General features: G+C 36.9%; 1 protein-coding gene across 1 annotated transcript in view; it reads left to right on the top strand.

Annotated features, from left to right (window-relative positions):
• Positions 1 to 2001: 2001 nt before the first annotated feature.
• The window catches only part of LOC106081852 (uridine phosphorylase 1), a 113281-nt gene continuing 103425 nt past the window's right edge, over positions 2002 to 11857 (top strand). The window contains exon 1 of the mRNA XM_059364145.1: positions 2002 to 2369. The gene's annotated coding sequence lies outside the window, so the exon portion shown is untranslated. The remainder of the gene's footprint in view (positions 2370 to 11857) is intronic.

Raw genomic sequence — 11857 nt, 5'->3', positions numbered from 1 at the left:
ACTGTAAAATATGTAAGATACTGCGCATATAGAGGGCCATCAAAGGATAGGTGTATATCAATTTTTTTATGCCGTTTGTAACATAGAAATATTTGTCTAAGACGCCATAAAATATATGTCGTGATATTTTAAGTCGATCTAGCCATGTCTGTACGTCCGTCTGTCTGTAGAAAGCACGCTAACTTTCGAAGGAGTAAAGCTAGAAATTTTGCACAAATACTTCTTATTATATTCTTGTAGGTCGGTTGGGATTGTAAATGGGCGATATCGGTCCATGTTTAGATATAGCTGCCATATAAACCGATCTTGGATCTTGACTTGTTGAACCACTAGAGGGCACAATTATTATCCAATTTGGCTGAAATTTAGCTGAAATTTCCACGCAACAATTATGTCTAGTTCATAACCTGATATATGTAGCTCTTAAAGCTGCCATATAAACCGATCTTGGATCTTGACTTCTTAAGCTACTACAGGGCGCAATTCTTATCCGATGTGAATGAAATTTAGATTACAGTGTTTTGTTACGACTTTCAACTACTGTGTTAAGTATGATTCAAATCGGTTCATAATGTGGTATAGCTGCCATGTAAACCGATCTTGGATCTTGACTTGTTGAACCACTAGAGGGCACAATTATTATCCAATTTGGCAGAACATTTTCTTATAGCGTTTTGTCAAGTATGACCTAAATTGGTTCATAAACTGATATAGCTCCCATAGCCGCCATATAACCGATCTTGAATCTTGACTTCTTAAGCCAATAGAGGGCGCAATTATTATCCGATGTGAATGAAATTTTGCTTATACACTATTTGTTATGACTTTCAACTACTGTGCTAAGTATGGTTCAAATCGGTTTATAACCAGATATAGCTGCCATATAAACCGATCTGGGATCCTTACCTCTTGAGCCTCTAGAGGGCGCTATTATTATCCAATTTGGCTGAAAATTTTCTTATAGCGTTTTGTTTTGTTTGGCAACAACTATGCCAAATATAGTCTTAATCGGTTCATAACCTGATGTAGCTCCCATATAATCCACTCTCTCGATTTTAATTCGTAAGCCTATAGAGTGCGCTAAACATGGCTGAAATTTTTGTACAAGGGCTTCTCACATGACCGTCACCATAGGTGGCAAATATGGTCTATAACCTGATACAGCTCCCATATAAACCGATTTCCTGAGTGTATTTCTTGAGCCACTAGAGGGCGCAATTCTTATCCGAATTGGCTTGAAATTTTACTCAATTCTACCATAGTCTCCAGCACTCAATTCAATTATGGTCTGAATTGGATCATAACTTGATATAGCTCCAATAGCATTGCAATTCTTATCCATTATCCTAACAAGAGATACGGGGCAAAGAACTCGCCATATGCGATCCATGGTGGAGGGTATATGAGATTCGGCTCGGTGTAACTTGGCACGCTTTTACTTGTTATTTGTTTTAGAAGTTGATTAGAAAATATATAAAGAATTATTCAGCACATCTGCCTTAATTTAGACTGGCCATTTCATCCAACTGTATCTGAGCCATTCATTTAGCGAGTTATTCATTTAGACAGACATTGCACTTTTTATAACTAAACCAAATAAGATAAAAATTGTTGTTTAACTTACTAATAATGAACGTGATTACGATGATGATGACTATTGTTTCTCTTTTTTCCATGCCATATTTAAATGATTCACAGTGTGTGTGTGTGCGTGTAATAAGCTTACAGAAGAGTATTTGAGTTGTGTTAATGATTGTCTGTGGCATTGAGTATTTTTTGTGTGTTAGGGGTTAAAACGTGTTCAGATAAATTTTTATCTCAGTGCCGACTAAACAACAAAAACAACGGCAACAACAACTAAAAAAAGTTCAATGTTTTAACAATGCTCTCATTGTTGTTGTTTGCTTGCCAATGTTTCGAATTTCTTTAACATGAATTTTTGCCCAACTGTGTTTATCCATGGTACACAAAGAGAGTTTCAGTGAGTGGATGTGGAATTCAGTCTGTGTTGGTCATTCATTGCGGGGTGTTAGACATCTTCCAGTGGTTAAACAAAAACAGAAAACGGTGAAAACTAAAGCAAACAAAATTGCAAAGCACATTTTCAAATAAAAATTATCGAACAAGCAAAAAGGATAACAAATTACGTTAAAAATCTTAAACAAAAAAAAAAATCGAGAAAATAACCAAGTGTCATTTATATAACTTTGGGTAAAAGGAAAACAAAAATTTTGAGTACGAAAAATCAAACTTCCTTTTTGAAATTGTGTTGACTTAACCTTTTTGGGGACTTCTCTAACATTTTTTTTGGATTAATTTGCTGTGCTCTTGGATTTTTCTAAGCGTCTACTAAAGGCTTTGTTTTCGAAGTAAGTATTTTGCTTTCATTTATTTTGTGTAAAAAGTCCCCGCCCTTTGTTACTTATGTAAGTCACTATAAAGGCAGACGACCAAGGCGAATACAACGAGGACGACAGTTTATTATCCACCATGTTCACTATCAGCTTTTTTGTTCATAAAATATTTATACATCTAGCCTGTCTAGCCATCAAAAGTTTTCACAGTTTGGGCATGTGTCCTTACTTCTAGTGCCTGGCAGGAGGAGGAGGAGGAGGGGTAGTTAAACTCTCCCACTCCCACTTTCACCTTCTCTCACACTCTTAGTCAAGCACACATGTGCTTAGTCAAAAATTCATAAAATTCCTAAGAAGTTTGTTTTTCGTTTTTTTTTTTTCTCTTCATAGCACCACATCAGAAAATCGATATTTCATTTGGTTTTGATAGAAAATTCGAATTTGTTTTTTTTTTGGCCTTTGGCCATGTTTTGTTGTTGCCATCACATTACTTGAGTGTTTTGTTTACGCTTAGCCTCAAACATGCCAACACCTGACAAAGTAAACCACCTTTGCCAATAAGGATATAAAATGGATAAAGGCTAAGCCATTTATTGGTCCAAATGCAAGGAATTATTTATAGTTGAAGGAATAGATGGACGGATGAATGGAGCTTAAATTATTTATGAACTGTTGAAGATTTCTTTCTCTTTGCCATAAGCCATTTACCAAGAAAAACATTCTTACTTGAAGCGTTGCTAATCTTCTTTGGAAGCAAGAGCCTGTGTGTGGGTTCGCAAAAATTTTGACCTAAATTATTTTTTGTTTTCGCAGAAATTTGTTGCATAAAGGTGTTACCCAGAGCAGAGGGATTACATTCCATGAATTTTGCCTTTAAGAGCTTGAATTTAATTAAAAAATAATGACTTTGGAAAGTATTGCAAACAGTTTAAAATAGGATTAAAAATGTTTTAAAAGAATTAGTAAATGTAAGCGATTGAAATTGATGGTAATTTTAATGTATCCGATTTAAAAGTAAAAAAAAGCCACACACTTCGACCATACTTGACATGGATTTTGAAGGCCACACTCTTGTGATTTGAAATTTATGTCATATTGGGAGATCATATGCATGGAAGCTATATCAGGAGTTTTATAATAGACCGATTTGGACCATTGAAGACGTTGATATTGGCTATATCAGAAGTCATCAGAAGTACATTTTAGACAAATCTCTTAAAATTTGAGCCCTCTGGGGTCTCAAAAAGTCTAAACGAGAGATCGGTTTATATTGGGGTTCTATCTAAATATAGATCGATTAGGTCATCATCCTATTTTACAATAACTCCACTACCATATCAATAGCTATATCTAAAGAAGGGCTGGTCTAGATAACATCTTCTGAGGCACATCTTCAGTGAAACCAGTCAATAAATCTGTTAAATCCATAGCAGATATTCTATAGTCTCTTCTTCCTTGACGTCCTCACAGCTTTGGCAAAAGTCGTTACTGGCAGCCTTCAGTCTGTCAGCATGATTTCCGATCAGACAATGACCTCTCGTTACGGACACAATGACTGAATCGTCCGTTCTAGCCAGTAACAACAAGGAGGTAGACCCCTTCAATTCTAGACCAGGCCACATCATTTTGCAATGATGTAAATCCCTCCCCCCCCATTGTGACCATCTATCATCCCTTGCCCTTCGGGCATGATCCTGAAAACTTTGCTTACATGTCGCTACCCACAGATTCCGGTTCCCCAGGAATATGTAAGGCAATTCCTAGTCTTGCAAGCTCGTCCGCTCTTCAATTCCCTGGGATCTCTCTGTGGCCCGGTACCCAGAACAGTTGAATTTTAACTATTCAGCTATCTTGTTGAGAGATCTGCGTCAGTCGAGGACAGTTTTTGAATTTTACATAGCCTCCACCATGGATCCCATTTGTCGAGCTCTTGCCACGGTATCTCTTTGTAGGCAAACAAAGGATAAAAGAAAAGAATTGCTATGTTATTGAATCCATATCAACCATAATTGAACTGAATATTAGAGACCATAGTAGAAGTCATTGTGTAAAATTTCAGCCAAATCTAGTAAGAATTTAGAGGCTGAAGAAGTAAAATAGGGAGATCGGTTTATAGGGCAGTTGTATTAGGGTGTAAACCGATTCATGCCATATTCGACACGTATGTTAAAGGTCATGAGAGAAGCCGTTGTAAGAAATGTCATCCAAATCGGATAATACTTGCGCGCTTTAGAGGCTCAAGAAGTCAAGATCCCATATTGGTTTATATGGCTGCTATATCATGTTATGGGCCAATTTGAACTATTCTTAGCACAGTTGTTGAAAGTCATAACAAAACACCTCATGCAAAATTTCAGCTAAATCGGATAGGAATTGCGCCCTCTAGACGCTCAAGAAATCAAGACCCCAGACGGGTTCATATGACAGCTATATCAGGTTATGGACCGATTTCAACCATACTCAGCACAGTTGTTGGAAGTTATAATAAAACACCTCATGCAAAATTTCAGCCAAATCGGATAAGAATTGTGTCCTCTAGCGGCTCAAGATGTCAAGACCCCAGATAGGTTTATATTACTGCTATATCAGGTTATAGACCGATCTCAACCATACTCGGCACAATTATTGGAAATCATAATGAAACTCCTGATGCAAAATTTCAGCCAAATCGGATAAGAATTGTGCCCTCTAGCGGCTCAAGAAGTCAAGATCCCAGATCGGTTTATATGGCAGCTATATCAAAACGTGAACCGATATAGCCCATTTACAATCCCAACTGACCTACAATAATAAGAAGTATTTGTGGAAAATTTTAAGCGGCTAGCTTTACTCCTTCGAAAGTTAGCGTGCTTTTGACTGACAGAAGGACGGACGGACAGACGGACGGACATGGCTAGATCGACCTAAATTGTCGCAACGATCACGAATATATATACTTTATGGGGTCTCAGACGCATATTTCGAGGTGTTACAAACAGAATGACGAAATTAGTATACCCCCTTCCTATGGTGGAGGTTATACAAATTATAAAAATCGTTTCATTTCTAAAGCCAATATGCTTTGAAAACAAAAACAAAAGTAATTTTCTTAATATTTTGTGACATTTTAGCACAGAAAAGTGTATTTTAATGATGGCAAAGGATCTGCGGGTTCTTGAGAATCTTGCACCTTGCTAACATAGGCAATATAACCTTTGCCCCAAAAACGGAATTCAGATTCGTGTTCCTGAGGTCAAAAAGGGGATTCAAAAAATTAAAAAATCGGTGGTGCGCCCTGTAAAATGCATTTTTTCCGACAAGACCTTATATGAAGGGAAATTTTTTTATACCACCACCATACGATGGGGGTATACTAATCTAGTCATTTCGTTTGTAACACCTCGAAATATTGATCTGAGACCTTGCTAACATAGGCAATATAGCCTTTGCCCCAAAAACGGAGTTCAGATTCGTGTTCCTGAGGTCAAAATTAAAGGGGGTGCGCCCTGTAAAATGCATTTTTTTCCGACAAGACCTTATATGACGGGAAATTTTTTTATACCCACCACCATACGATGGGGGTATACTAATCTAGTCATTCGGTTTGTAACACCTCGAAATATTGATACCTGGATCGTCTCGACATTCTGATTCGATCTAGCCATGTCCGTCCGTCCACCCGTCAAACGGGTAAAGCTAGCAGCTTGAAATTTTGCATATATACTTCTAATTGATGTAGGTCGTTGGGGATTGCAAATGGGCCATATCGGTTCAGATTTGGATATAGCTCCCATATAAATAACCTTATTTAGCTCCCTTGTAAACCGTTCTCTAGATCATCTTTGTACAGTTCCTAGAGCTTTAATTTTTGCTGGTTTGACAGAAGTTTGGGATGTAGAATAAAAGAATGCCCTTCAGTTAAATTTATTTTGGATAAATTTTTAGCAGAATCCTTGATGGTGGGTTCCCAAGATTACATTGGGTTGCCCAAAAAGTAATTGCGGATTTTTCATATAGTCGGCGTTGACAAATTTTTTCACAGCTTGTGACTCTGTAATTGCATTCTTTCTTATGTCAGTTATCAGCTGTTACTGTTAGCTTGCTTTAGAAAAAAAGTGTAAAAAAGTATATTTGATTAAAGTTCATTCTAAGTTTTATTAAAAATGCATTTACTTTCTTTTAAAAAATCCGCAATCACTTTTTGGGCAACCCAATATTTATAATTTCCAACATTCATGGTTAGTATTGTCCAAATGGGTTTATAACCTGATATACCTCCAATTAGTAATCTATATCGCCTAAAAACTTAAATTTTTGCCTGATTTAGCAGAAACTTGGTACTTATAGTATACTAGCTGACCCGGGCCTGCTCCGCTGCGCCTTCTTTTACTTTGCACTATATCTTAATATAGCCCATTAAGTTAAATACGGCCCCTAAAAGTTAAATTATTGCCTGATTTTGCAGAAATTTGGTACGTAAAGTTCACCTATGCCCCAAGAATGAGTTCATTTGTGTTCAGTTTTAGCAGAATCTATGGTATTGGATTCCCATGGTGCGACCCTACCGAACTTTTTTACTTATTTTACGTTTGACTCATCATCCTCACATGGAACGGTAACTTGTCAAAGGCTTAAATGCTAAAAATTTAAATTTCTGTCTGTTTTGTCATGCTACGTAAACATTGTCTACAATTGTCAAAGGCCTTGAATGGGGCTCATCCATTTGTCCTCTATACATTCATGCCTGCCAGCATAGAATGATGGCCCATTTTTAGAAAATACCAATCAAATAAAATTGTTGGTTTACTCGGGCCCATGAGACGAACACGAACGTCTTAATCATTGTGTTATGCAGACACAAATCCCACGATTTGGGCTCAAGTTTAACAACTACTTTGGCCCAACCGTTTTCCTGCCGCTAACAAACACTCGTAGGAACTTATGTGGGCATAGGATAGACGAAATGAAATACACAGGTAAACCGCCTATTATTAGTCACCTGTTATTTGTCAATAATTGGAATTTTTCTTTTGAATAATTTACGGTGGATACAAGCAAAGGGTCTGAAAAAAGGGCGCGCACAAAAAATAAACGAAAAGTAAAAAAAAAAATAAAGTTAAGTGTTTAAATGTTTAACATTTTTAAATGTTTTATAAGAAAAGGTTATATAAAGAAGTAAAAGAATGCTAGATTCGGCCGGGCTGAATCTTATGTACCCTCTACCATGGATCGCATTTGTCATTTGTTTTTTTGTACGATCATAGACCTTAGTAGAAGTCATTGTGCAAAATTTCAGCCAAATCGGATAAGCATTGCGCCATTTAGGGGCTCAATAAGTACAATCAGGAAATCGGTTTATATGGGGTTGTATCTGGTGTTCCACAACTTTTACGTATGTTTTAGGTCAAAGGATAGGTCGTTGTACCAAATATCAGTCAAATCGGATAAGAATTGCGCTCTATAAGGCATCAAAAATGAAAATAGTGAAATCGGTTTATATGGGAGCTTTATCATGTTATGAATCGATTCAGATAATATTGGCACGTATATTGAAGGCTATTGTACAAGTTATTGTGCAAAATTTTAGCTCAATCGAAAATGAATTACGCCCTATAAGGGCTTAAGAATGAAAATTGGGAAATCGGTTTGTATAGGAGCTATATCAGGTTACGAACCGATTCAGGCTATGTTTGGTATGTATGTTCAAGGTCATTGGATAAGAACTGCACTCTCTAAAGGCTGAAGAAGTATAATCGGGAGATCGGTTTATATGGGATCCAGGGACGTAGCCAGGGAGGGGCAGGGCTTTCGGGGTCTGGCCAACCCCAAAATTATTTTGTTAAAAAAAATTAATTGAATTTATTCTAAACAGTACATTTAAGTAAAAATTTTTTCTTTAATGACAAGATTTTATATTTATAATAAAGGGTGATTTTTTTGAGGTTAGGATTTTCATGCATTAGTATTTGACAGATCACGTGGGATTTCAGACATGGTGTCAAAGAGAAAGATGCTCAGTATGCTTTGACATTTCATCATGAATAGACTTACTAACGAGCAACGCTTGCAAATCATTGAATTTTATTACCAAAATCAGTGTTCGGTTCGAAATGTGTTCATTCACCGTAACGTTGCGTCCAACAGCATCTTTGAAAAAATACGGTCCAATGATTCCACCAGCGTACAAACCACACCAAACAGTGCATTTTTCGGGATGCATGGGCAGTTCTTGAACGGCTTCTGGTTGCTCTTCACTCCAAATGCGGCAATTTTGCTTATTTACGTAGCCATTCAACCAGAAATGAGCCTCATCGCTGAACGGTGAATGAACACATTTCGAACCGAACACTGATTTTGGTAATAAAATTCAATGATTTGCAAGCGTTGCTCGTTAGTAAGTCTATTCATGATGAAATATCAAAGCATACTGAGCATCTTTCTCTTTGACACCATGTCTGAAATCCCACGTGATCTGTCAAATACTAATGCATGAAAATCCTAACCTCAAAAAAATCACCCTTTATTTTATAAAGACAAAATTTAGTTCAGGCCAGGGCCGCCTAAAAATTATTTTTCTTAAGGATAAAATTGTGAAAAAATTCTTACTAAAAACAAAATTTTGATGACAATTTTCTTTAAGACAAAATTTCAGCGTAATATTCTCTCAGAACAAAACTTCAGCCAGGTTCGAACCCCATTCGAAGTTAGTTTTTTAGACAATAGTTTATTCAAATTTTTTCTTTGCAAATTTTTTCTAGAGACAATGTTTTAATTAAATTGTTTCTAAAGACAAAATTTCAATCAACTTTTTTTTTCTAACATAAAATTTTAATACAATTTCTTCTAAAGACTAAATTTCAATAATTTTTTTTAAGACTACATTTCAATAATTTTTTTTTTCTAAAGACTAAATTTCAGCCACAAAAACTCTCGACAAGTTTTGGACCTACCTCGAAATCATTTTGTAATGCCAAAATTTCAATAAAATTTGTTGTGCCTGCTTAATGCATTTTCTGACACTACATTTCGCATTTTTTTAAGTTTTTCTATTTTGGAGGCCACCGTAGCGCAGAGGTAAGCATGTCCGCCTATGATGCTGAATGATTGGGTTCGAGTTCTGACAAGAATATTAGAAACAAAGTTCTTCGGTGGTTATCCCCTCTTAATGCTGGCGACATTTGTGAGGTACTATACCACATGATATGGCAGCCATGTAAAAACCTCTCCACAAAGAGGAGTCGCACTGCGGCGAGCACCTAGAAATGTTCATCTAAAACCCCATAAAGTGTATATATTCTTGATCGTCTCGACATTCTGAATCGACCTTACCATGCCCAACCGTCCGTCCGTCTGTAGCTTTACATGTTCACGATAGCGGTCGAACGTGTAAAGCTAGCCACTAGAAATTTAACGCATAAACTTAATATAGACGTAGTTCGTTGGGGATTGCATAAGGGCCATATCGGTTCAGATTTAGATATATCTCCTATATAAACCGATCTCCCGATTTGAATTCTTGAGCCCCTGGAACCGTAACTTTTGTTCGATTTGGCTAAAATTTTGCATGTGGTGTTCTGCTTGACTTCGAACGAGTGTGCTAAGTACGGTCCAAATCGGGCCATAACCCGATAAAGCTCCCATATAAACCATATACATAAATAATCTCTAGATTTAAACTCTTGAGCCTTACAAGCATCAATTTTTCTCCCATTTTCCTGAAATTTTGCAAGCAGTGTTCTGTTACGACTTCCACCAGCTGTGCCAAATTCGGTGCATGGTTTCAACTGGTCCATAACCTGATATAGCTGCCATATAAACCGATCTGGGATTTTGACTTCTTGAGCCTCTAGAGGTCGCAATTATTATCCGATTTGGCTGATGGCTGAATTTTTGTACAACGACTTCTCTTGAAGTTCTCCCTATTTTACTTCTGGAGCCAGTAAAGGGCGCAATTTTTTTTCGAATTGGCTGAAATTTTACACATCGACATTTATTATGGTCTCCGACATTCAGTTCAACTATGGTCCGAATCGGACTATAACTTGATATTTAGCTCCAATAGCATACCAATACTTTCCTTTTATGATATGTTTGCCTTAAAAAAGATACCAGCATAAGAACTCGCCAAATGCGATCCATGGTGGAGGGTATATAAGATTCGGCCAGCCGAACTTAGCACACCTTTGCAAATGCAAATTTTGCCCATGAACATTCCACTAAGGAACAGGGGCAAACTTCTCACATATCAATGAGTGCAGTCCGATTCAAGTTTTAAGCTCAATGATAAGGGGCCTCCTTTTTATAGCCGAGTCCGAACGGCATGACGCAGTGCGACACCTCTTTCGAGAGAAGTTTTACATGGCATAGTACCTCACAAATGTTGCCAGCATTAGGAGGGGAAAACCACCGTTCAAAATTTTTTCTGATGGTCTTGCAGGATTCGAACCCAGGCGTTCAGCGTCACAGGCGGACATGCTAACCTCTGCGCTACGGTGGCCTCCAAGCACACCTTTACTTGTTTTTAATCCAATTTCAACCGCTTACATGCCTTAACATTCACATACAGAAACCTTAAGTATTGGTACAGATATTGTAGGTCATAGTGTACAGTATATGAATGAAATTCTACCCGCATTGATAGTAAACCTTGACACCACCTGTGATATTTATTGTTTAAATAAGTCAATATGTGCGAGTATGTAGTTGATACGTGTGAGGTAGGCAGATATAAATAATTTTAACCACAAAGGCACTTAATGTATAATGCTTTTTGAAGTAATTTTATAAAAATAGCAGCCAAATAAGGCATAATGGTAAATGGGGGATAATTGTTATAAAAATTTAACGTTCAATTTGAAGTACATATGAATGTAGTTGTAAGATGGCCCATCTTTAATCCAAAGAAACTGTTTATGTATTCAAAACATTCAATTTATTAGTTAATAATTAAAACATTTCTGTTTATTTAAGCAGGGTACTCTGTTCTGCTTTCGGAATAGTTATGAAAAACTTTAACAAAATATCATTATAAAGGGTGATTTTTTTGAGGTTAGGATTTTCATGCATTAGTATTTGACAGATCACGTGGGATTTCAGACATGGTGTCAAAGAGAAAGATGCTCAGTATGCTTTGACATTTCATCATGAATAGACTTACTAACGAGCAACGCTTGCAAATCATTGAATTTTATTACCAAAATCAGTGTTCGGTTCGAAATGTGTTCAAATTTTGACAAATTTTGTTCAGCGATGAGGCTCATTTCTGGTTGAATGGCTACGTAAATAAGCAAAATTGCCGCATTTGGAGTGAAGAGCAACCAGAAGCCGTTCAAGAACTGCCCATGCATCCCGAAAAATGCACTGTTTGGTGTGGTTTGTACGCTGGTGGAATCATTGGACCGTATTTTTTCAAAGATGCTGTTGGACGCAACGTTACGGTGAATGAACACATTTCGAACCGAACACTGATTTTGGTAATAAAATTCAATGATTTGCAAGCGTTGCTCGTTAGTAAGTCTATTCAT

This window comes from Stomoxys calcitrans, chromosome 2, assembly GCF_963082655.1.
Source record: "Stomoxys calcitrans chromosome 2, idStoCalc2.1, whole genome shotgun sequence".
Taxonomy (NCBI): Eukaryota; Metazoa; Arthropoda; class Insecta; order Diptera; family Muscidae; genus Stomoxys; species Stomoxys calcitrans.
Note: the sequence above shows the minus strand (reverse complement) of the source record. Positions and strands in the feature narration are given on the sequence as shown.